General features: G+C 44.6%; 1 long non-coding RNA gene across 1 annotated transcript in view; it reads right to left on the bottom strand.

Moving 5' to 3' along the window:
* Nucleotides 1-24,151, bottom strand: part of LOC144761304 (uncharacterized) — a 315,977-nt gene extending 291,826 nt beyond the window's left edge. The window contains exons 1-2 of the long non-coding RNA XR_013595665.1: nt 24,013-24,151; nt 22,894-22,927 (exon numbers count right to left, since the gene is read on the bottom strand). This is a non-coding gene — a long non-coding RNA (uncharacterized LOC144761304). The remainder of the gene's footprint in view (nt 1-22,893; nt 22,928-24,012) is intronic.
* Between the last annotated feature and the right edge of the window lie 3,190 nt (nt 24,152-27,341).

Here is a 27,341-nt window from a genome sequence, read left to right as displayed (position 1 = left end):
CACCATGCCTTGGCCATGAAGATGATGGAGGGCATGGTGAGAGTGATCCAAAGTCTACCTTCACGGCCAACGCAGTGAGGGGAACAATCATGTCAGCCTGTAGGACAGCACATCCCCACACCTGTAACACCAACTGCACAGCACCACAGCCAAGGTACCCAAACACACCCGCACCCTGAACAGTCACTCCCACCACCCCCACTACCTGCCCAAACACCACCAACCTCTGCACAGTCACTCCCACCACCCCCACTACCTGCCCAAACACCACCAACCTCTGCACAGTCACTCCCACCACCCCCACTACCTGCCCAAATACCACCAACCTCTGCACAGTCACTCCCACCACCCCCACTACCTGCGCAAACACCACCAACCTCTGCACAGTCACTTCAACCACCTGAACAACCAGCCCTTGCCCAGCCACAGACACCTAATGTGCAGACACCATTGGCACCTGCACCTCTTGATCAGCCTGGACAACACCCACAGACACGAAGGCGACAACCTCAACCTCCCCCCTCACCGCGTTCCTCCCCCCCACTATTGCGGAAACGCAAACATGACCGCCATTGACATGGCCAATTTGTTTTGGGCTCCTTAGGAGTATTTTGACAATAAATATCTACCAAAATAATATCCTGTTGTGTACCATGTCCCTTCTGACAATGTAGGCATGTGTGTGTGTGTGTGTGTGTATGTGTGTATGTGTGTGTGTGTGACAGGTACAAGTTTAACACATCATAGCAACACGTTGTCATGTGCATAGAATGTCACTTACTAAATATGTGTCTATATTTGGGGATCGACATTCAAAATGAAGTCAAACTAGTCAGACAAAGTATAATTCTGCAAGTTATTTATGTAGGAACACAAACAAACCGTCCGTTTGGAAGGGAGAAGGGAAAACAAATGATGATCTTAATGCAGAAGGAGAATGGAACTTGGATTTGGGTGGGGCAAAACAAATATAATACGTCAGATAGCGTCATGGGAACCAGTCTATTCACAAGGGGAAAAAGAAATCTCCGTCCGAAACAATGTCTCAGTCCAACAGTCAAGTGTCTTTCTGGTCATCCTCCAGGACCACAATGTCTAGATCCTCTGGGTCGGACACATCCACACGGCTGGCGGGTGCAGGAACAGGCACCACACGGGAACGTGACACACGAGGAGTATGGGGGGAAACAGTGTGGGGCAACGGACAGGGGGACACATTGACGGTGGTATGGGAAGGCACTTGGGAGATGAAAGACATTATGGCTGTGTTCAGGGACTGGACTTGGGTGCCGAGGTTGTCCATAGATCTTACTAGGTCCGTGTTCATGGACTGGACATGGGTGGCGAGGTTGTCCAATGATCGGACTATGTGTGCTTGCATCGAGCGTATCTCCAGACACACCTGTAGCAAGATGCGAGCGGACATGTCCGGTTCACCCTCGACCATCCAACTCAAGTCCCCTGGCACAGCCACGGGAGGAACAGCAACGGCACGGGGGGGGACACAGAAGGGATGTGGTGCCTCAGGTCCGGAGCCCATGGGTTCGGCTTGGCGGCTACGAGGAGGGGGACAGGTATCAGGGGATTGAGCTGGAGCCCCCGATGGCATGGGGGACGCTAGAGGTAGGGAGGGGCTGATGGCAGGCCCAGGTTGAACATTGGCCTGCCCCGGGGACACCTCTTCGTGACCCACTGGTGAGGTATGTGTGGCTGAGTGGCCATCCCCCACATCATGGTCGGAGGTGTCCGGTCCTCCACCCCCCCTTCAATGTCCACAGCCTCCACCCGAGACATAGTACCAGTGTCATGTTCTTCTTCATCCCGGGTGGGTGAAACCCCCTGGCCTGCAGATGTTGAGGGCCCCTCCTCCTCCTCCTCCTCTTCCTCCTCCTCTCCTTCATCGCTGGTGGAAAGAGGGTTTAGCCGCCGCCGAACTGATGGTCTCCTTCTCCGGACTTGTTCCTGCGGATCTCCTGTCTCACCAGCCGTGCCTGCAGAAGTGTAAGCAAAATCCTGATGTGGTGGTTGTTCCATGCATGACGCTACACACACATTGAATAGCCTAGGTCTGAATTTGTTTGCCTCTGATCACACTGTATAGTTATCAGGGGCCGATTTACAACTACTGGCGCATCTCGCTAATCAGCAGAGGTGTGTCTGATGAGTTGCAACGCATCAGCCCACCCGTGCGCCACCCCTGATGGCCCGCATGTACAAAGCGGCACACCGTGGCGCTTGGGTGGCAGATGTGTGATGCATCCCCGGTGGAATAGCCGGGCTTTGCTGGAGTGGCGTGGCAAGTGTGAACCCGCCTCCAGCAAGGCTCAGGGGTGCACGATTGCTGACATGCTGCGGCAATCCTTACACCTGCTTCAAGCGGGTGCATAGATTTCAATCCGCTTGGCCATAATAGTAACTGAGTGAAATCTTGTAGTTTCAATCAGCCACTTTTAGGATGCGATCCTGCACCGTATGCGTCACGTTGTAATAATCCTGCAGCATGGCGCTTTGTGTGCTCCGCCGCTGCGTCACTAAAGTGACCCTATGGCTGTGCACAGAGGCGCAGGTGCCTTGTTGATCTGCCCATCAGTCCTTATGGACTCAATGGTGGTTGGGAGAACACTGCCTCACAGTCCCAGTACAGTTTGCCCCTTTGCATCCAGGTACATGCCGTTTACAGTACTAACTTACTCCTGAATCATCTGTGTTTGCAGGGAATGCTGCCAAGTTCCTCTCAGATCACAGTAACACTCACAGGCACACAGCAAACCCAGATGATTAACTTTGCTCTCTGAAACTGCTGCTCTCTACTGATGAAGCGCTCATTCCAGGAACACGTGTCTAGAGATATACAGCAAAGTCAGCTGCAAATTTGGTGTATGACTCCAGATTATTCCTAAGTAAGTTTGAACTGTGTACTGCATATACCAGGATACAATGGGACAAACCGTGCTGGGACTGTGAGGCAGTGTGCTCCCAACCCCCATTCTGTCCATGCACTTACATTACATGTATGCACACTGTCATATACTGATTAGAGTTTGACATGGACATCTCATGTGTATTATTGTGGCTTGCGCAACTGCATTATCCAAACCTCAACCTTGGCATTGTTGTGATCTGTGTGTCGTGTCACTGCTGCATGTGCCAGTTCAACTACAAGTCCACCAGAGGAGAACATGAAGAGTCCAGATATAATAGATATTGGCCATTGATATGGATTTGCAGCTATTTAACGTCTGGACAAGTGTCATCTGCTTTGTAGCATTGTATGGGACAAGACAAATGTGGGTCACACATCCACGTGGGGTCTGGAGTACTCCTCTAGCTACATTGTGTGTCTGGCCATTTGATGTCCCCACACATCTTTGGACAATCCAGTGCCACATAGTGTCTTACTTGACTTACAAGGTAGTGCAGTACACCGCTGAACAGTGGTGGGCGGTTGTGACAGCTACCTGTACATGTGAAATGTCATATAGGCCACTGAGGGTGAGACGTCTGTCAGTGGACACACCTTGCCAAACTATGAAAACTTGCGAGTGATGCAAGGATCTCAAAATCTGTCATGACTCCAAGGCACATGATGATCTGTCTCAATTGGAACACAACGCTACAGGTGCAATGCTAATCACAACATCCAATCCCCTATGGCCTGCCATGTGCAGACTGGACATTATCTGTACCATCGCTCATCCAATGCACACATCTGTTATGATTGACTTGGTTCAATTGTAGTGGTGCTGGCAGAGCAGAATTCAATATGGATGCATGAGTGTGGCTCATTTACCCAGTTGTCATGAGAAAACTACAACTCCCAAAATGCACCCTGGCCTGTATAGTACATATGCCACAGTGTGCCTCTTGAAACCTGGTGACTGCTGCTTGGACATGCAATTGGCTAATGGAGGCATGGAACACACAATGGTACAGCACTGTTTCACTCACATCATACTCCCAGACTCATATTGCATATGATGCACTTACTAGGTCCATGCTGCTCGTGCTCGTCCAGCTGAGCATGGAGGGTCGGCCAAGCTGCTCGCAGGACCCTCCTGTACAGTGGTGACAGGCGAGGACGATGTACATGGTGCTGGGAGGACAGGCCAGCCAGCTCGTTAGCCTTGGTACGGGCCCACCGCTTCAGGTCCTCCCAGCGCTTGCGGCACGCCCTAGCCCTCCTGCTGGCCACTCCCACTGCACTGCAGCGCTCGGCGATGTTGGCCCATAGCCTGCCCCGGGATGCAGTGCTCAGCTGGTGCTCAGGGTCCCCATATAGCTGAGGGAATTTCTCCAGCACCCCCTCCACCAAGATGTCCAATTCCCTGTCTGTGAAAGGGGGGGCTCTCTCCTCATATTCCTCAGCCATTATAGGGAATTAGGTCAGATGAGAGCAGCAGGATGCCTGAGGATCTGATCAGTGATAGAGGATGACTCAAAATGACCACAAAATGGCTGCCAACTACTTCCTGTGATGTATTTCCTGTCTCCCACTTCATGTATTGCCTTGATGAAATTATGTGTTCTAGTTTATTTTCGTAATTTACGGCCCAAAATCGTTGTTTCCGGTTCCGGGTCGTAGTTTACGCGCACGCGCATTACGATGCGGCGCCGGAAACTACGTATTAGCGCCGTAAATTACAAAAATGACCCGGAACACATTATATCATACAGGAAATGTTATACAGGTAGTGGGAGACAGGAAATACATCACAGGAAGTAGTTGGCAGCCATTTTGTATTCATCCTGGGCCATCCACATTCAGTAAACAAATCCACTGCCATCCTGTTGATCTGATGTAGGGGAAAGTGAAATGACAATGCAGGTGTGTATGAAAAGGGGGAACAGGTCATTTCAAGTCATTTATGCAGTGACAGGGGGTAGGGGGTTGACAACATCCATCCCACTTTCCGAATCTCATACTTTGCATTATGGGACATGTAGTTCATATTGAGTACTCAGTATCAGAGTTGAATGAAGTGTTATGTAACATTGGTGTGGATATGTCAGATACATATGGGGGCAGCTATACGAGCCCTGTGTGCACCAATTGCGCCACAGTAGCGTAACTTTGGTGGCGCAGCAGCGCTACGCCACCTCCATGCTGTGGGGTATCTTCAACATGACGCATCTGTGAAATGTGTCATATTGTAAGGCCCTGCACCGCAGTTGTGCATTCCTGCACAGGGGGGACCTTCCAGCACACAAACACCTCGGAACAGTGGCAGGGTGAAATTTACTAAATTACACTCAGTCATTTTCATGGCCATGCTGCGTCACAACCCTGCGCCTGCTTGTAGGAGGCCTAAGAATTGATGCAGCATGTAAGGCATCGGCTCGCCGCTTGCCTTGCTGGAGCTGCATTGCGCTTGCGACCCAACTCCAGTGGTGCTTCACCTTTATGACAGCATATGCTTCACGCTTCTGTCTATACTTGGCCCACAGCGCACAGCTTTGTAAATGCGGCACATCCATGATGGCGCAAGGGATGTTTGCTGTGAGGCACAATTACTGGGGCATCCCTGCTGATATGCAGAGATGCAACTGTTATTGTGAACCTGACCCATGGTGCATGACTCTCCCATGACATCATCACTCACATTCTGTGCCCATCATTTGTGGGGGAGTCAAATCTGTAGTGGTCATAGGCCTGAGTATGCAACCTTTTGTGATTTGGTGACCCATCCTTATGAGGTCCAGGTATGTCTGTCAGGACATGTATTGTTTGTCATCAGCGTGAATAGTTAGTTTTAGGGATGTCCACTACGCTGCTTGCTGACATGGGCACATGACCTGAGGCACAATCCACCTTTTGACTTCTGTCAGCAGCTGTGATTTGCATGCAGTTAGTGTGGTTTGCAAAGTCGTCTCAGGGTGGCATTTATGGACACTGTTGTGTCTGTCCACATTTCATCATTGACAACAGACAGCAAACCACATGTTGGCAGTGACACTGCAGGTTGCTCATGCAAAATACGTGGCAACGAGCTGATCACGGACTTGCATGCCCTGACGTCGGTCATGTGCAATAGCCCGGTCTCCCACATTCAGAGCTAGTCGAGGTTCGAGAGGCATGTGTAAGCCATGCATTAGAGCAATGTTGTGCAAAACACAACAGGCTAGTATGATCTTGCACACGACTACTGGGGAGTACAGAAGCACACTCCCTGTACGGTCGAGACATCTGAATCGCGACTTCAACAGTCCAAAAGTGCGCTCGATGATGGCTCGAGTACGTATGTGTGCCCTATTGTACCTATGCTGAGGTACAGTGTTAGCACGCCTGTAAGGGGTGAGGAGATGTGGAGAGAGTGCATACCCAGCGTCGCCTGAGGAGGGAAGAAAGGGCAGTTGTTATCATTTCACTCTTTGACTTTCACAGGACATGATCTATACGTTCATACATGCAGTGTCTGTTGGGCCATGTATCTTATTGTACAATCATTACTATTGGGGGGCATTTAGACATTTCAATGACGCATATCACTCATTTTCAGTGCTTGGTACTCACCCAGTAGCCACATGTTACCAAATTCTCCAGCAGCCATACGCCGAGCAAGAGGTGACATGCGGAATATGAAGCTGTCATGTGTACTGCCTGGGAACACTGCACGCACATTGATGAACCTTCCACTGGCATCACAGACAGCTTGTACATTGATGGAATACCATCTGTGTCTGTTGCAGAAGATGTGTGCAATGTGGCGGGGTGGCTGAAGGGCCACATGGGTGCAATCAATTGCACCCAGCACACGTGGGAATTGTGCAAGGAGATAAAAATCTCTTGCTGCCCTTTGTCTCATGGCCAAAGTATATGGCATTTTGATGTAGTTGGGGGCTCTATCAGTGATGCATCTCAGTACCTGATGCAGGCACCGCGACTAGCTCGCCTGGGAAAAGCCCACATGGTCACTGGTGACCCTTTGGAAGGACCCAGTAGCAAAGAAGTGGAGGGCAGATAGGATTTTGAGGTATGCTTGTATTGCATGTGAGCAGCAGGTCACAGAGTCAAGTTCCTGCTCCCACTCACATACCATTTCCAAGATGACTTCAGGTGGGAAACGGTACCTGGCCCTTACATCCTGGCTGGACATTCCAAATATGTTGACCCTCTACCTGTAGATCCTCTCTGCTCTTCTCCTCCTCCGCAAGTAGTTTTGCCGCATGGCAAGGGGTAGTGCTACAAACACGTTCAGTGACATCCTGAAAAGGGATTGTTTGTGTCTGCTCTGCTTTCATACATGCTGCAGGGCTGGGATTGGCTGCTGTGTGTCAGCTGATCCATGTTGGGGGATGGGTGGACCTTGGCCAGGTGTTTCCCCTTGGCTAACATGCCCAATGGCCCATAATCGTAAATTACGGCCCGTAATCGTAAATTACGACACAATGCCGTAATTTACGATTACGGGCCGTAAATTACTCCCCAGCGGCGGACGTAAAGTTAGTAGTCTTAAATCAATTCTGTGAATACCGAAAGTAGTACGTTTATTCTGTGAATCCCGAAAGTAGTAAGTTCATTCTGTGAATTCCAAAAGTAGTAAGTGCATTCTGTGAATACCAAATTGTAGTAAGTGCATTCTGTGAATACCAAATTGTAGTAAGTTTAGGATTTTGTCTTAAGTTCATTCGGTGAATCGGGCCCCTTGCTCCTACCCATTTAACCTTTCTATCTCATATATCGGTTTGTGAGAAGGAGCAATATCACTGCATTGAGGAGGAGTTTTGATGTCAGAGTAGGTGCAGACATAAGGCTAATATTGGAAATGAACAATTCTAAGAACCCTTCTGTACATACTCACTGATGGAACCTAGCAATTCGTCTGCGTCTAGAGGTGTTCGGATGTTGTGCATTTTGTTGTTGAACATTATCCTCAGGAATGCGTGGAACCTCATCTGCACTGTGGCCCCCAGGGCCCTGAACTTCTCCATTCTCTGCCCAAGTTCCCACTATCTGATTAAGGTGGTTTTTGACAGGTCCGATCGGACATCAAAGGAGAAGTCCGGAGCCTTCAGTGACTTTTCTCTAAGAGCGAGATTCAAGATCTTCTCTTTAATTGAGTAGGTTAAGAAGTTCACAAGAATTTTCCTGGGCTTTTTCCGCCCTGAGTTGAGGCGGAAGGGCTCTCGATCTATCCTCTGTATATCAGCCTCCAACTCCGCTGCTGACTCATCCAAGTTAAGAGCATTTCTATGAAGGGAGACAACATACTTCTTGATTTCGCTCCCTTCCTTACCTTCAGGGATCTTTAGCAGTCTGAGGTTGTTCCTCCTAGAATAATTTTCCAGGGACTCAACCCTATCTTTCACTGCTTCCCCTTCTCTCCGTAGTGACTGAATTCTGTCTTCCGCGCACTCCAGCTTGGCCTTTAGCTCCCCCACTGTTCCTTCGAGGCTCTCAGTCCTCTCAAAAAGGCCGTCCACTTTCATCTGAAGAGCTTCACACACGGCCCTGATCTCGGATTGATTCTGTCTAGATTCCGCGAAACCGCATTTGATTTCGCTTCTCATAGCCACCAACATAGCCTGGAGGGAGCCCTCACTCCCTGAAGTGCACTCCGATGTGCCGGTGTCGTTGTCTTCTTTCCTGGGTTCTGCCCCCACCCCAAAAACTGAGACAGATTTCACTGCCAACGCCGGAATTTCTGTTTGCGCAGATGCACCTGTGGATATCGTGGCTGACTGCCTCAGTGGCGCAGGTCCCTCGAGGCTATGTGCCTCTGTATTGGGACTACGCAGGGGGTCAGTGGCTAAGGTAGAGGTACTCGACATATCGGAACGCGCTGTGTTTCCGGTCTCTGGGGCTTGTGTGTTTTGAGCTATAGACTTGAGGTAAGACTTTGAAGTAAAACTTTAGAGACGGGGTAATATGGGCTGCTGTTTTTGCTATTCTCTTTACTTTAGACCCCTTTGGCAGATGCTTATTTGGGGGGGTGTTAAAAGCAGCCCCCGCAGTCTTTAAAGACTTTGAAGTCTGTAAAGTAGCGCCCTGTGGTGCAAGATGTGTTGTCCCCTCCGAGGTCTCACCACCTGGGTCAGTTACTGGGTCAAAATCTGATTCAAGCTCGGGCTCACACTCAAGCTCAGGCCCAGGCTCACTGAGTAGATTTCTGTCCACAGACCGGAGGCCCTTCCCTCGCCTCCTACCCTTCCCACCTCTCTTCCCCAGAGTTCTACTGGACCCGTCTCTTTTCTTCAGATGCTCACCCCCCTTAACTGGAGCCTTTACTTTCTCTTGCGCCAACACGTTAGTTTTTAAGAGATTCATCTTGCTCTTGATTTTGATCACCTTGGATGCGGAATCAGGGCAGGAGACCAGGCAGGAACCTGCATACGCTGATGTATCTAATGCTAAGTTTAAAGTATCATCAGGATTCTTTTTAGTCTCAGGCTCATCCTCCAACCTTGACGGCAGTACCCCCGTGCACCCCCCCACTGTACCGCCTCGATGTTCCGCCAAACAGACCACGAGCCACCGCCCTGCGGCTCCTCCGTAGCTCCACGGCTGCCTCCAGCCAGCGGAATGGTGCAGGGGGCGGGGTGAGGCTGAGACACATCAGCTGCCTCTAACCGCGGTAAACTGCGGGTGAATTCACAGCGCGTCGGGAGAGCCGGGGGCCGCTCGCAATCCCTCTCCCCACAAGTCTCGCCGGTCACTCAGGTAGGAATTCGCTGCTTTACATCGTTGGAGGGCACAGGCTCAGAGGTATCTGTCGAGACGTGCGCACCGCCCTAGCCAGCGCCGCCATGTTTCCGATGAAAAACACTTTTACACACTTTTCTTGAAAGACGAGTCAGAGAATGTCCATATTTCTTAGTATATTTTCTTACATTACATGGATCTAATCCTTTTCACTACTTAATCTTCTGTTTAATACTTTTCTTTTTTATATTCTCGTAGCAAATTTTGCATTATATCAATAGATTCCTGCTGAATACTACAAATACTGCTACAATCCCACTTATACACAGGAGCTTGTGTACGTTTCCCTTGCACTTCTTCGGCTAGTAACTCTTCTGCACTTTTACCAACCATTTCCTCTTTTCGAAGAGGACAACCATTCTGAACTTCGTAGCAACGACCTCCAGTATCAACTGCCAATGGTAAACTATTTTCCTGGAAGTAACTTTCATCATTAAAAAAAGGCTCACTAGAAGTATGTTTCCAATGTCCACTAAAGATTTTGCAAAAGTTGGTTCTGTTCACAAGTCCTTTTCTTCTTCTTTTGTCTTTCAACACTTTTACTATTTTATCCAACACTTTGATTCTCTTCAAAATCAGAATGAATAACTTCTGTTTTAAATTGAAAGCAGTATCCACTATACTTTCAATACGCTGCTTCTCTTTTGCAGCACTTTCTTTTTATATTTGCAGCATGTTTTCATTAAATTCAGAATCACTCTAGATCAAAAAAGTCTCTGACGAATTTCTTGAAATTGCTTTTGTCTTCGAGTAACAGATAGTGTTTCTTTATCATGTTTCCTTTTTCTGGTATTTGAAATTGAAGTCTGCTTCTCCTTACTTGAAAAATTGTTTTTTCATAATATTTTTTTCAGAAATTGTCTAGTGTTTTTACTACAAGAAACTGTTTTGTACTACTCTCATTTTTTTCTAATTGAAAATCTTTCCTTTTGGTCAAATATATATATTTTTTCTCTTTCCTTTTTTTCAGTTCTTCTAGGCATTTTCAAATCTTAATCCAAACAAACTAATTTCCTGAAAGACAAAAAATAGATTCAGGGTCAGTAAGATGGTTGGAACATGAAGGAACATGGCGGCCGCCAGCTAACTGGCCGCGGCTCGGCACCTCGGGGGATGCATTAGCGTATAAGGCATACGCATGTTTCCTGGCATAACAATCTGCGGATAATGTTCCTCTCCACTCGGTATGAGTGTAAAAAGTGTAAAAAACGTACTCCTCTGTGAAGGGGCTGAGAGGCTCAGCTCCGCGCGGTGGACGCGGCTGGAGTGCACGGTGGGCGGAGGCTGCTCGAGCACGGAGAAGACGCGACTCGGCTCTGCTTCTGTTCCTGTTCCGGGTGTTGGGTGTGGGAGATGGAGGCACAGACAGCAATTAAAATTAACTGATACGCGCTCAGAGCCAGGTTGGTATTAGACCCCCTGCAGGAAAAACTTGGGTATCCCCCTCGCATATCTCCCCCCATCTCTGAGGTCAGATCAAGTAATAAACGGGGCAAAAATAAAGCCTGTAAATCTGACAAGGGGGTAAAGGACTTTGAGGTAAGAGCAAAAAAAAGTGACACTGGTGTTAGTAGGAGGAGGGGGAAGGCCAAGAAGTGTACACCGCCCCAGATAAAAGTTACGCCTTCGCTGAAAACATATTACAAGGTCATGGCTACTAGTACTGCTTCAGCACCCCCAAAACATCTAAAATCTCCTTTAATCCCTAAACCTAAACAAACTAAAGCAGAGCAAGGGAAACTCTCCTTTTCTGATATTAGCTCAGGAAACAAAATGAAATCTGTGAGTGGAGCAGCAAACAAAACCTCTAGTGATTTGGAGGGTAAAGAAGCCCCTATGATGATACATCCGGATGTAAGTTTTCTCAAAGAAATATTCAGCTTTGGTAACTAGCATTCCCGAAGAATGTGCCATGACCGATTACCTGCAGGAGAGCAGGAAAAGCAAGGAGTTTCAGGAGAAATATCAGGGGGAGTAGTAAACAGTGATATCACCTCTAGTGTACCTCCATTAACAATTATAGAAAGTACCAGTAAATCAGATGTTAGTAATTTGGATGTGACTTCATCTACATTAGCAGATATTCTCCTGACCATGAAGGAGGAAATAACTAACAGATTTACTGTCTCAGAGAACAATCAGGCCGAGATGGCTAGTCGTTTCTCAACATCTGAAGCAAACCAGGCGGCAATTCAGGCCTCTTGCGAAGCACTAGCTAAGAGATTGGACGATGTTACTCTGAGAACAGAAGTTATGGAAAAGGAAATTCCGGCGATAAGGGATTTGCTGCGCTCTACGGAAGTGGAAGTAGCAAAATTGAGCGCACAGAATCGAGAGTTAAAAGAAGATATTGAACGCTTAGAAAACCACTCTCGACGGAACAACCTAAAACTGCTGAACGTCCCTGAAGCCCTGGAAGGGGCAGATTTAAAAGAGTATGTGATCTCGTTGTTGAAGGGAACTGTCCTATAAGGTGCCGAAGATGTAGACCTGGCTCGAGAAATCCAAAGGGTATATCGTGACCCTTTACGAAGCAATCCAGCTATTCAGAAACCGAGAAAAATTCTGATTAACTTTTTGATTTATTCAGTAAAGGATCAGATTCTGTCATTGGCCTTGAAGGAAAAATCAATTGCAATTAATAGTTCTAACCCCTTCACCTTCCGAATAAGGTCAGATATTTCTCATGTTACAGCAACTAGACAGTGGGAGTTGGGGAAAAGGTTGGAGGAGTTGAACGGACTGGGAGCAAAGGCGCAATCAAAATTTCCTGCGCACCTTAGGGTGATGTGGAATAATCATATGCATCTGATTAATTCTGGGGAGGAGGCTGATATTCTAATTGTGAAGATTAGGGAGGAGCAGGGAATGAAGAAGTAGAGGTCTCAGTATACTCCGTTTGAATAATGATAAGGAATGAGGAAAAATAAAAGAGAGGGGAGAGGATGAGGGGGGAGGAAGAGAGAAGGAAATATGATTTTTTTTGTTGTCTTGTTTTTTTTTCTCTTTCTTCTTTTCTCTTTTTTTCTCTTCTATATTTGCGGAATAAATAGTTTTTCAGAGAGACACATTTTCAGGAACATATCCTTAGAAAAAAACATTGCATCCCTGGTGAGGTGGTAGAGTCAAATAGGCTTAGCCTATTGGAAGGGAGGGTTCCTTATGGGGTAGAGGAGCACAGGTACAGGGGTTTGGGAGAGGGGGTGGAGGGGGAGCACTTGGGTGGGGAGCATTGGGTTAAAACTAAAAAAATACTCTCATTTCACCACAGTCAAGAATTCAAGTTCGATAGGCAACAGAAGAGATGGTGGGGGACCAAGGACTAAGGGGTAAACAGACCATTTTTATCACTTGGAACGTTAATGGAATGCTGTGTCCCGTAGGCAGAGGTTAATTCTTAAATATCTGGAACTGTCAAGTGCTCAAATCTGTCTACTACAGGAGACCCATCTGAGCCTAACAGACAGCCGACTAATTTTTTCCAAGGTCCATTGGATAAAATATTTTGCTCTGTCCCATCAGACCTCACATAATAGAGGAGTAGCAATACTCGTGAAACAAGGTATATCTTGCACGATAGGGGGAATCCAAACAGATACATCTTGGAGGTGGTTAGTGGTTAAAATGACATTAAACAACGTAGATACAATATGTGCTTCATTTTATGGCCCTAACGTTGATGACCCTTCTTATCTGCTAAAATTACAATCAATAATGACGTTAGAGTCACCGCCCTATATTCTTGGTGGAGATTTCAATGTGCTATTGAATCCCATAAATGACAGGTCCAATGTGAGCCACTATGTAGGGGCACCCAAGATACGTCGAACATTGCTAAACATGATTCACGACTTAGATTTGGCGGATGTTTGGAGAGCAGAGGAAGGTACACATCAGGGCTTTACGTTTTACAGTAAGAAGTCTGGACATTCTTCCAGGATTGACTATGTCTTTACAGACAGACAATCCCTTACTAATTTTAAGGAGATAGTTGTTAAGCCTAGTCACCTTTCAGACCATGCTCCCCTGCAGTTTGTGTTTCAGAGGAGTGGATTGCAGGCACAGTCTAGATGGACGTTAAAGAGAGTTAGGCTTCTTAATTCGGAAGTAATTGATTCCATCAAGTCCTTTTCTTTAGAATTTTTTATACATAATATTGGGTCCTCAACCTTTGATTATATCTGGGACGCATATAAAGCCTGTTTAAGGGGGAGACTTCATGGCATTATATGTTCTAAGAACAGGGCAGAGGCCGGGATATTAAAGGAAATGGAGGGAAGAATTGGTCAGCTTGAGCTGGATAGGATCGGTTTAAATAGTGTAGACCGGAAACGACTCTCACAAATCTCGCAGGAACTAGACGAGGCAAGACAACAGTATGGAGGAAAATTGGATGTGAGATGTAAAGCTCAATGGGACTCAAGTAATATGGAAAACTTTGAGTACGGGGAGAAGGCAGGAGCATTATTTGCTTGGAAAGCCAGAGTCGACCGAGCTAAGAATGATATTAAAGAATTAGTCATAAATAGCAATGGGGAAACATCAAGTAAAGTAGAGGATATGCAAACTTGCCTCCTTTCGTTATTTTCAGACCTATATAGAGAAAATATCCCTCCATCCTCTGAAACTGTACGCATATGGCTGAGCAGTAAAATATTGCCAACCTTATCTGAGGAGGGCAGGAACAGCTTGGATGCCCCTATCACTGTGGAAGAAATAGCAGAGCAGATAAAGAAATCAAAAAACAAAAAAGCTGCAGGCTCGGACTCACTTCCAAGTGAAGTTTATAAACATCTAATAGATGAGCTCTCTCCTGTGTTGGGTACAATTTTTAATTCTGTCTATTCATCTACAGGTAGAGTGCCCAATTCATGGAAGGAGGCAATTATTGTCTTGATTCTGAAGCCAGGTACAGACCCTCTACAGGCGGACTCCTACCGGCCAATCTCCCTGCTGAATGCTGATTATAAGATCATTATGGGCATTCTAGAGGGGAGATTGGCTAACTTGGCACCCAAGCTGATACATGCAGACCAGAAGGGGATTGTGCCCGGAAGACATATTGAAGATCAGACCCACCTCTTAATTGGGAACATGGATCTAGCCATACAAAGATCGGAACCCTTGGCCGTAGTCGCATTGGACGTGGCCAAGTTTTTTGACAGAGATTGTTGGGTGTATCTGTGGGGAGTCCTGGAGGCAATGGGGTTTGGCCCGGTATTCATCCAGACTCTACAGAACTGCTATAAGGGAGCCTCTGCTCGGATCCTCCTAAACGGCTTATTAACATCTGGCTTTAATATACAGTGGGGAACCATGCAGGGGTGCCCTATTTCCCTGTTGCTGTTCAATTTATATATCGAACCCTTGGCTCAAGCCATAAGGCTCGACAAATCAATTGCTCCATTCCGGTCTGGACCCTATAGCTCTAAATTGGCCCTCTATGCGGATGACCTTATATTATATACAAGAGACCCAGATGCGGCGATCCCTCGGATTGAGGAGCTTCTGGCAGAATTTGGGTCCATTTCAGGATATGAAGTCAACAGATCCAAAACAGAGGTCATTTGTTGGAATTTAGATCAATAGAGGGGCACTGAGAGCTCTGAGTTCAGATATTTGGGGATATATATTATGAAGGAATTGGACCAAATCCCCCAGTTAAATCTAGATAGAATAATCAGAGAAATGGACCGCCTGTTTAGTAGATGGAGGAATCTTCCATTAACCATCTATGGAAAAGTTAACCTAGTGAAAATGGTCATTCTCCCCAAGCTTTCTTATCTGTTTTCTACTATACCTTTAACATTCCCAAAGGAAAACATCAGTAAGGCACAGAGCAAGATAGGAAGCTTTGTTTGGGGGGACAAAGGGGTCCGCTTGACCTCGAAAAAGCTTAGACGAAGATTGCTAAAAGGGGGGTTAGCTCTTCCCGATATTAGCATCTATGCAGTGGCGTTCCAGTTTAAGAGCATTCGGATGCTACTTATTAAACCAGATGAGTCATCCTGGGGTAGATTGTTGGGAGAAATGGTGAGAGTTGAAGGGGGAAGTGGAGGTGAGGCTTTCATGTATAAATTTGGATCCCCGAGATTCTTCAAGCGGGTTCGTCTGAAGATTCTAAAGGCAGCCCTGGCAATGTGGTACAGGGTAAGAGTCAGCTGGGGGATAGGTTATTATTCAGATTTAGCTCCTGTTTGGGATTCACCCGGAACTCCGGACTGTTTGAGAGATGCTTTGGCAATACCAATAAAGAGGGCAGGAATCACTACTTGGATGGAATTGATGGATGTCGAGGGGGTACATCCATGGGAGTATTTGAGGGCAAAGGTAGGGATTGGACTATCGAGATTTAAATATCTTCAGTTAGTATCCTGGCATGCTGCGGAATGGGATGAGATAAAAGGCAATGGGGAAATTGAGAGGCTGTGCCAATCTATCCTACCAGTTAAAAAAGAAATCTCTGTATGGTATAATTATTTATTAAAGGTTGAAGATCTTGGGATCCCTCCCCCAGAGGCGCCTTGGAGCCAATCCCCTATGGCATTGCAGGCAGAGGCTTTGTTTGAACCATCTTTAAAGACATTATATATGTTTATAAAAGCTGCCTGCTTGAAAAAGAACCATTTTTTTGTTGCCAATAGACTTTATTATACTCCTTATAAAATTGCAAAATTTGCCCCAACACCCCCTCCTAAATGTTCTAGATGTCATATCCCGTTAGCGAACGATATACATATTTTCTATGAATGTAAAAAGAGCTAGAACATTTTTGGGATGAAGTGGGGGGTACACTGTTGGGAGTATTTAAGACTAGGGTGGAAGTTAACCTTTCCCTGATCTTATTTGGAGATGATGGTCTTTTCTGTCAGACTGCCTCGTGACAGGACAAAGGTCTCTTACTTTATATGATCTTTTTGGCAAGGAGGGAAATCTGGAGGAAATGGAAAGATCCCCACCCCCCGAAAAGAGAGGACTGGCTTAAAGCATCATTTGTTATGGCCCGGCTGAAATATGAGAGAGCAGTGGATAAGCCATCTAACACCTGGCATCCTCCTATGAGTTGGGGAAGAAGCCTAAGACTCACCCAGTTGGTCCAATGATTACACCATGTCCCCGTAGCAAAATGGGAGAGGTCAGGTGACCCAAGTGAATGCGGTAGACCAAGTGGTCCCCAGTTAGAAAACATGGCTGTACACGTTCCGCAACGACTTGACAAGGTGGGATGAGGACAAAAAAATATATATATAGATTCAATTATTTTTTACATTTGTTCAATATGTTAAAATAATAACATAGAATTACATAAGTTCTACTGATGGTTTCCAGAGGCACTGCTGCAGCGTGATAGAGCATGGCAGAGGAGCTATAGGATGACGAGTAGTGCCATAGAACATACAGCAAGTATTTATTTAATTATTTACATACACCTTTACAATTTATATGTAACTGCACTACCTCGTACTTTTCACCTCTCTGCCGCACCCCACCACCCCACAGCACTCCCTCTGCAACCCACCACAGACAACTTTATAGATAGTATTTTTTTAAATTGTAATCTATGTACTTAGGATGATATTATCAACCAAACGGCGCACACAAAAATTACCGTTATTAGCCTAACAATTTTATTTAAATCTTCACAAACATAACACTGCACCCAGGGCTTTAAGTGGGGGGGGGTCTGTGGGGGTCTGACCTTCGGCACTTTAATTTTGGGGACCTTGAAACGGGTCTCTATGGGGCTCTATTTTTGAGCCTCGCAAAGGTAGTCCGTTGTTTTTTGCTTTTTTTATTGCACTGCAGTGAGACTGTGAGAGCATGCACATTGCTCACTACTGAGAAGTGGAGACATCATGCCAGGTGAGTCGCATTGTAGGAGAAGGGAAATCCTTTAAAGAGAGCCATTTTCTCTCAGGATTCCCCTTCTGTTTTTGCGGCGCAGGAGCAACATCATCATGGGGTGATTAGCAGAGAGAGCACCAGGCGCACAACGCCCATTAATCCGGACTCTCTGAGACAGCTTCCCGGGCGCACACACAGAGCCGCACCCGAGTACTTCACAGGTCTTCAAAAGACCATTTGCTTTTAAATAAGACTCTTCTTTTTCACCCCTTTTTAGAGCCCCTACATCCCCACTATGCCTATTGCTGAAAGAATTACTCTCCTCAGAAATTTTGCCCTGGTTGCGCCCCCGGAGACGACCACAGGCAGCCAATCCAGCACGACCCTGCTCTGACCTTTCACAGTGTCTTGTTTTAGTGCTACAAAAACACACGTTTTGCCTGGCTCAATTAGTTCTCACACCCCCTTTTTAATATGAAGATAGTAGCTTTGAAATTACCTTTATATCCCTATACTGTGCTTCATATGGAAATATAGAAGTGCATGTTCTCACCACCCCAAATTAGCGGTCTGTATACCCTCTCAAATGTAAGAACTACAGGTATTCAGTATCTGTCAGTCACAGCCAGTTTAAATCAGTGTTCCTATATAGTAATGGACAAGACTTTGTATTTCTAAATTAACATCTTACACTGAAAAGCTGCTTTACATTTCTTTCGCTGGATCAACCTTTGTTTAAAACACCACCAAAGAAGGGTGGTGAACTATGGTCCACAAAGAGCAACTCAAAGCTTTCTTGTTCTTTATCAGAAACATCTGCCTGTCAATACTTATCGCCAGCCTTTTCGGCCCCTCAAGAGGCTGGGTGGATGAGTATAATATGCGGTATTTAGGATCGGGGCGGAGGATGCACGGAAAAAAGGACGGATAGTTGAATAAAGGGCGAGTGAATGGATGGCCAGATGGATGAATGGATAGCTAGATGGATGGATGGATGGATGGATGGATGGATGGAAGAATGAATGGATGCATGGACCAGTACTTAGGATAGATGGGTGGGTTGATAGATGCTTAGAATTGGTACTGAGACAAATGTATGTATGGACATATGGGTGAATGGCTGGATGGATGGCACAGTGCTTACCATAGGTGAGTGGGCTGATAGATGCTTAGGATAAGTGCAGGGACAGATGTATGTATGTATGTAGGTAGGAACATATGGATGAATTGAAAGACGGTTGGATGACGCAGTGCTTAGGGTGGATGGATGCAGGGCTTTAAGTGGGCCGGGCCTCAGCACCAGCAGTTATTTTCAGGGGTCTTCGAAACGGGTCTCTATCGGGCTCTGTATTCGGCCCTCGCAAAGGTAGTCAGTTTTCTTTTTTTTTATTGGACTGCAGTGACAGCATGCACATCCATGTGCGCATGCTCATTTTGCTCACTACTGAGAAGTGGAGACATCATGCTAGGTGAGCCACGTTGTAGGAGGAAGGGAAATCCTTTAAAGAGTGTGTTTTTCGAAGATAGGTTAATTGGAGGGGATTTTCTTAAGCGCACAATACTAGTTATCATGATTTAGAGCACACCCCTACTTGGATAGCCCACACCCCTTTAAGAAGTTTGCCCCGCCCCTTTTACATCACCCCCAGTTTTTGTTACCACTTAAAACCCTGAATACACCATAGTAACAAAGAAATAGTCCAAACTTCCATTGAAATCTACAATGGCACCAAGTTTCATAATTTTCCATCAACGCTGGCAGCCTTCTACCACTATGCAAGAGTGTCTATCAGCACGAAGATTTGTTATCCACAGAAATGTTGTGTGATTTGAGTAGCTGTCTGCTGGAACACTCATCACCAAAAGGTATTAAAACATGCACATTTGCGAGTAATAGATATACCTAGGCTATCTGGTTTTAGGTTTAAACCTATAATAACTGATAAAACCCCACGGAAAGGAAATTAGCCATCACCGGTGTAATCATATAAACACTGAAAAAACACCTTTGCAACCACAAACTACGTGCCATTCAAAGAAAGGAAAAGATGAGTGAAAGAGACATTTATATTTCGTCCTGAAGGGGCCAATACAATGTAACTTTGTTATACATGGTAGCATCAAGAAAGACTGGGTTAACGTTATTCTGCTTGAGTTTGGTTGTTTAGGGATGTCACTAAAACATTGTCTCTTCTTCCTTCTGCTTTTTTCAGTTTTGTGGTCTTTGATCTAAAGATGCAGAGTTTAGAAGCATGTTTTAGTTCTTATTTAGTTATTTTATAAACTGTAGATAATTGGGTAATGTCAAAATCATATTTTGGCTACATTTGATTTCACCGATAGGTAAAATGGCTGGTTTCATAAGAATCTTTACTAATATGTACCATCACATTTACCCACATACAGAGTATGGGTGAAATCCTTTGATACATTAGCCCCCTTTACTAGTGAGTCAGTATTGATTGTAAGTGAATTGCCAAACACCCCAAGATTTAAACATTCAATGAAAGATGTAGTGACATGTATAAATGAAAAGAATGTTGTCACCAAGCATCTGAGATAGTGGTGAAAACATGAGACCAGATGTTTGGTAAACATGGAATGCAATGTCACTTGGAATGCTGCTGAAAAAATGTCCTACCAAGTTCAATTAAGATTGGAGTGATATTGTTTGTATTTGCAGTAATTCAGCTACGCATGTGAAAAAAGTTGTATGATGGTCTGTCAAAATCAATACCTGAGTTGAAGTGCTTCCCTGTAAGAGATCCTTGTCACTTACTAGATGGTATGCTGAAAGCATCTTTACAATCTTCAGAGTTAATGAAGAATCCTATTGACTTGTAGTCCATTCTGGTGCAGTAAAAATGTATTTGGACCTCACATACCCTGTGCACATGCTATCTTTCCAGATGCACTATAAGTGCAGAAAGCAGGCAATAATTAAAATTAAATTACAATTCCATAAACACCGGCAAACACTGTTTCTGTTGTTTTTAATGACGCAAAAATGTGTAACCACAGATATTCACTGTTTTTTTTAAATATTTAAAAAACTGAAAAAACCCCATCACAATTTACCAAAAATAGAAACTGAAAACAGGAAAGCCTACATATACCATACCATAAAGCGGTTAATAAATGGACCCACTGCCACTACACCACCCTCTTCCCCATCCTTGCTTAACCTTACGAAATCAAAGAAAGAGCCCCAGCAAACCTGGTAGAGACACTATAGCAATACAGGAACTTAATTTCAACAAGTGTCTGCCGGAACACTCAGCAACAAAAGTTATTAAAACATGCACATTTCCAGATTAAATATATATCATGCCATAGAGCGGTTTATAAATGGACCCAGTGGCACTACTTCACCTTTACTAGCTACACATGTGCACATTACAAATGTCCATGTTATAATCAGCAACATTCCTACCTCCCCCACTCCTGCCCTTGCTTAACATTCCGAAATCAAACAACGAGCCACAGCACTCCCATTAGCGCCACTATAGCCATACATAGACTTAATGTCAACAGGTGTCTGCCAGAACGTTCATCATCAAAAGGTATTAAAACCTGCAATTTTGCAACTAAAACATAAACCATACCATAAGACGGTTTATAAATAGTCGCAGTACCACTACACCACCTCCACACCCGCCCCTGCTTAACTTTACGCAATAAAAGAAAGAGCCCCAGCAAACCTGGAAGTGCCTCTATAGCCATACAGAGGCTTAATTTCAACAGAAGTCTCCTGAAACGCTCATCAGCAAAATGTATTAAAACATGCACATTTGCGGGTAAAACATATACCATGCGATAGGGCACTTTATAAATGGTCCCAGTGGTACTACATCACCTTTAGTAGTTAGACATCTGCACATTACTAAATTCTGTGTTTTAATCACCAACATACCCACCTCCCCCACCCCCATCCCCAACCTTGCTTAACCGTACAAAATGAAACAGAAACCCCCACCATTCCTAGTAGCGCCACTATACCCATACACTGGGTTAATTTTAACAAGTGTCTGCCGGAACACTTATCAGCAAAAAGTATTCAAACATGAAAATTGGCGGGTAAAACATAAACCATCCCATAGCATGGTTTATAAATGGGCCCAGTGGCACTACATCACCTTTACTAGCTAAACATGTCCACGTTACAAATGTCCGTGTTATAATCAGCAACATACCCACCTGCCCCACCCCGACCCCTGCCCCTGCTTAACCTTATGAAATTAAACAACGAGCCCCAGCACTTCCTTTAGCACCACTATAGCCATACATAGACTTAATGTCAACAGGTGTCTGCCGGAACGCTCATCATCAAAAGGTATTAAAACCTGCAATTTCGCAACTAAATCATACACCATACCATAAGACGATTTATAAATAGTCGCAGTACCACTACACCAACTCCACACCCGCCCTTGCTTAACTTTACGTAATAAAAGAAATAGCCCCAGCAAACCTGGAGCGGATATGAACCAAAAATTAGTTTGGAGAATTTCATGAAGATTCATCAAACGACGCCAAAGTTATAAGCAAAACAAAAAATGCTCTTCCTATGGAAACTTGGTCCTAACTATAACTACCTACTGCCAACCACCAGTAGGTAATATGTATATATATATATATATATATATATATACACACACACACATTTTTTTACTTTATTGTTGTTTTTTTTTGTAGAGTTTTATATAGCGCGAACTAGACCCGAACCGAATCAGGTATCAGAGCGCTTTACATAGCACAAGTTACGTTTTTACATGAGGACACACACTTTCATTTTTTTTTTTTTAGGCATGTGGAGATTAAGTGATTTGCCCAGAATCACAGGAGGTTTTTGGCGTTGTTACCGAGACTCGAACCCAGATCCCCAGGTCCGAGGTCAAGCGCCTTAGCCTAGGCTAACTCCTCTCCCTTGTTATTTTTTATTTTGACATTATATAGTTAATAATGGAATTAAATACATTTTGTCAGTTTGATATGTAGTCTTTGTCTCACACACTCAAAATAAGGGCCTTTAAACAAAAAAGTATATTTGTAAAAAGTGTAGTCTTAAATATCAGTACAGGTCTTTGACAATAGGAAATGCATAATATTCAGAAAATTGGAAACACATGGTGTTTTCATACCTCCAAACTTATTGCAAGAGCCAGAAAAAGGCTAAAAGTATAACGCCATGACTAGGAATATATAGCCATGCATAAATTTGGGCACATTTACAGGCATAGATGTGATGCATAAATATGTGTTATTTTACAGTGCCTTACGATGTAAACTTTTGAGACAAGTAACATACTGAAAATACCAATTATTAATCAACAGAGAAATGGTCTTACCTAATGTCAACACAAAACTTTCAGCAATGTCCTCCTAAAAAAAATCCAATAATTCAAATACTAAACCAATGTGTGTGAACTTAAAGTCACATAATATCTCATTCATATTTTCTTTTACATTTTTATCTCTGCTGTTACATGGTTGTTAGTTCTATGTCTTTCTTTGCCCATATCTCCCTCTTAGTACGTCAGGCCCCATAACAATAAGAACATCAGGCAGGTCATTGCCAGGAGTATGCGCTGTCAGGGGTTCTCAAGCACTGCAGCCCCACTGCTGTAACAATTGGGATGACCTTAGCAGTGGACATGTCTAATCGCTTTGAAGCAACAGCAGAGGTCCTCCCAGCAGAAAAAGCAGGTGCCGTGGTTGCTGACCCCAAAGATGCACTGTATTCTTAGGGTGGCTTATTCTCACTTACCCTAGCTTGGAAGGAGATTTGAAGGCCCAGGAGTAGCTACAAGGGGTTGAGTTTAATCTCCTTTGTCACTTTTGATGTTGCTTATGTGTCTTGACAATGCTTAATGTGTGAATGCTGAAATCAAAATCTGCATGCAGGATTGCATCATAAAATGTTGCTAATGCTATGTGTCTACTAATATATTTAGACACATGCAAAACCAATAACGTGGTTGTAGTTTGTTGCATGACGTTCAGCATGATAAATTATTGTCCATTCATTAGAGCTTTGTGGACGAGATTTCATGGCAAGACCAGAGGCTAACATTATGCTTATTACTTTTATTTGCCAGCTTCTTGCAGCACTTCAAAATATTACATCACCAACACAAGCATTCCAGAACGCAGAATGTTCCTCTTTTATCTACTGCTCCTTGACAGATAAGTATCGTTTTCCTTCTTAATAATTTTATGTATGTGATTAATTAAGGTTGATTAATAGTAGTTTCATAAAGTAATTTATTGTTTAAAAGATAGCTGATAGTAGGAAATGAAATGTGAGTTTTGTCAACTGTTTAATTTTTTAGATATGTTGAGAGTTTTTGATGTAGAAAACCCAATTTATGGGTTCTGAGTAGGTTAGATGGTTATGCGGGCTTAGGCTAGTGCAGAATAAGGGATTATTTTCATAGTTTTTAAAGTAAGAAAAAAGAAAGAAATACCTTTACGCCGCAAGCGAGCGTGTCGCACTTCAGCTCGTGGCGTAGTGGAGGAGTCCCGTGCTTGCAGTGCAAGCCACGTAGTTTCCGACTTGACGGGCGCCACAGGTCAGCTTGCACCTTGTGGGTGTCCATAGACAGAGTAGCGTTGTCAAGCTTGCGTGCATGTGGACGTACAGGGGCCATTTTAGAAAAGAAGTTCAGAGCGTTTCTAATGGCCTGAAGCTAGCGCTCAGCCATCAGGGTAAAGTACGCTCGAGCGTTGCTTTCCCAACCGCCAACAGCTGTTTTCTGTCAGCTGCCAAAGCGGGAGGAGCACACAATGGAGTTCGGTAGAGGAGTTTTAGGGTTAGAAAGGCATTAATTAGGTGGAGGCAGCTGCTTTTTGGTGAGAAAAGGTAGGAGTTGATTTTGTATTAATAGGAAAATGTTTTTGGGAGATTAAAGGATACATTGTTTTAAAAAGAAAATATATTGGATAACAAAAATATATTTCTTTCTTTTTGTTTTTGGTTTAATAAAAGAGTTATTATGGAAGTAAATGAGAGTGCACAGTCCTCAGGTTCTGGTGATGGCAATCTGAGAAAAATAGTTCAGGAAGAGGCGAAGAGCTCTGCGAAGGAGATTTTACAGAGCCTATTGAGAAGGAAAAGAAGAGCAGTGGAGTGTTCAGAGGATGAGTATTGCTCTATGGAAGAAGAAGAGGGAGGTGAAGTAAAAGGTTATGGAAAGAGACCAAGAAAGACTAAGAATATTGAAGTGGGAGTCAGATTTCTGACAAAAAGTAAGGGTGAGCCATGTGCCACAAATGAGGAAGGTGTACAACGCGGCACAAAAGAATGTGTCCTCAGCGGCAAACAAGTTGGTGAAAAATCTCAAGCGGACCTCTTAGAGCAGGAATTTGAGTATGAGGCAGATGAGTTCATTTTGGATGATTATTATGATGATGGATGGGATATAGACACAGAAAAAGTAGAGAAGGAAAGGAAGGAGAAAAGGAGAGTTAAGGATCCTCAGGGAGAGGACATGTTCAGTCCTGAGATGAGTAGGCACCCCAGAAGCGCAGACTGGTGGCCATTGCCTCATGTGGCTTACTTTTTGAAGCTATGGATAAGGAGGCCTTTAGAAAAGGAGGCCAGAGCACTCATGAGGGTGGAGTGGTCTCGTCCTGTGGTTTATGGAAAATCCTGAATGACGCCAGATCTGGATCCAGATTTAATTTGTTTTTTGTTTAAGATGGGGCGTGGCCCTAGGAAGGGTGTGGAAAGGGAACTTAAGTAGTGGCAAGATCGCTTGCTGGATGTGTTGGGGCCATTGGCCAGAATTTTGGGCATGGCGGAAGAGGCGAGAATGAAAAGTGTCCAGATAGATAATGAGCTATTGAGAGGTTGGTTGCAGAGGGCGATATGTTTCCTAGGAAATGCAAACACAGCTTTGTTGGTAGAAAGATGCAAAAGTAGCCTAATGAGGATAAGTCAAAGGTTCAGGGACTTTGCAAAAAAGGAGCCTACAGCCAGCCCTAAGGGGTACTTGTTCAGGGAAGGACTGGTGAAGGGGGTTGAAAGTATGTTTCAACTTTCACCAGTCTGGACAAGGCCCAGTCGTCCTTAAGAAGGGTCTGTGGAAGGGGTGTTTTTGACCGGGCCGACGCGAGAGAATGTTTCCCTGGCCGGTCATACACAAGGACTCAATACCAGTCCCAGGGACATGCAACATTCAGGGGATTGCAGTCCACGACTGGGTTTTATCCCCAAAGAGGAAGAGCAGGCAGTATGCACCAGGCAAGGGGAAGAGCTCAGTTTGCACAAGGATCTCAAAGTGAGTACGAAGACTATGTTCGGTTCTACCCCAAGTGGGGTAGGTTAAAATGGTTTGTAAGGAGTTGGGAGAGTTCAACCAAGGACAGATGCGTTATTCTCACAATATAAGGATATGTTATAGAGTTTGAGGAAGAGCCAAAGCAGTTGAAGGAACCAGGTCAGTTGATTTTTCAACAAAAACTGAAGGCAGGAGGTAGTAGGAAAAGAGGTTATGGAGATGTTGTGGAAGGGGGCAATAGAGAAAGTATCGGAAAAAGATCGGGGATTTGTGAGTACTATATTTTTGGTGAAGAAAAAAGGACAAGGGTTGGAGACCCGTGATAAATATGAGAGGGTTCAATCATTATGTTGCTTACAGGCATTTCAAGATGGAGGGTATCCATCTTTTGAACCATATTCTCCAGGAGAACGATTTACTGGTGAAATTGGATCTGAAGGATGCTTATTTCACTATTCCTACGGCGGAAGAGAGTCGCAGATTTCTCCAGTTCATGTGGTTGGGAGAGCTGTATCAGTTTTCATGCCTCCTGTTTGGGCTGGCGTCGGCACCATGGTGCTTTACAAAGGTGTTGAGACCAGTGGCCAACTTTCTCAGGAAGAGAGGAATTCATTTGATAATGTAATTAGACAATTTTTTTATTTATAATGTCTCAGAGTCAAGAGAAGTTGGAGAGGCAGCTGCTTTTGACTATGGATCTTTTGGAAGAATTGGGTTTCTTGATCAACAGGGAGAAGTTGGTTTAGAAGCCCAGTCAATGTTTAGAGTTTTGGGGATTTGTGGTAAACACAGTAGAGAAGACTCTAAGTTTACCAGAGAAGAAAGTGGTCAAGATAAGATCAGAGTTGAAAGGAATGTTGAAGAAAGAGCAAGTCACTCTGAGGGGTTTGGCAAGGGTGATTGGTTTGTTTTCATCTTCTATTCACTCATTTTTTCATGGGCCTCTTAAATACGGAGCTTTGCAGAGATTGAAAGCAGAGACGCTGAGAAAAGGTGTCTGGTATTGAGATCACGTTTTTCTTTTAGTAGGAGCTTGGGAGGAGCTGGTTTGGTGGTTGGAAAACCTGGAGGCCTGGAATGGCCGGGCAATATTTGGAATATGCCCAGATTTTGTCTTAGAGACAGACGCAAGCCTCTTTGTATGGGGTGAGATCTCGATCCCGGACACGCAGTAATTGCAATCTGGCAAAGAATATCTCTCGAGCAGCATAAAACCTTCTCGAAAATGATCATTTTGCTCAAAAAAACTCCTCAGATTGTGATTTAGCTGTAGTTTTTTGTGCGAGCAGTCCTTTTTATTTTTTTACTTTTTTTTAAAAAGGAAGAAAGTACCCCTGAGTCTCCAACTTTCTGTTCCTGTCCAGCAGGCTCCTCCTAGTTCTTTGTCCTTCTGCTGTTCACTTTCATTTGGATTTGTAGCTGGAAGGATCACGTTTTGTGTCTGTCTGCTGCATCATATCATTGGATTGGATTTGAGGATTTTTGGATTTGAGATTTTACAAGTAAGTTGGAGA

The sequence above is a fragment of the Lissotriton helveticus genome, chromosome 6 (genome assembly GCF_964261635.1).
Source record: "Lissotriton helveticus chromosome 6, aLisHel1.1, whole genome shotgun sequence".
Classification (NCBI taxonomy): Eukaryota; Metazoa; Chordata; class Amphibia; order Caudata; family Salamandridae; genus Lissotriton; species Lissotriton helveticus.
The sequence above is the reverse complement of the archived record's forward strand: the minus strand, read 5'-3'. Positions and strand labels throughout refer to the sequence as shown.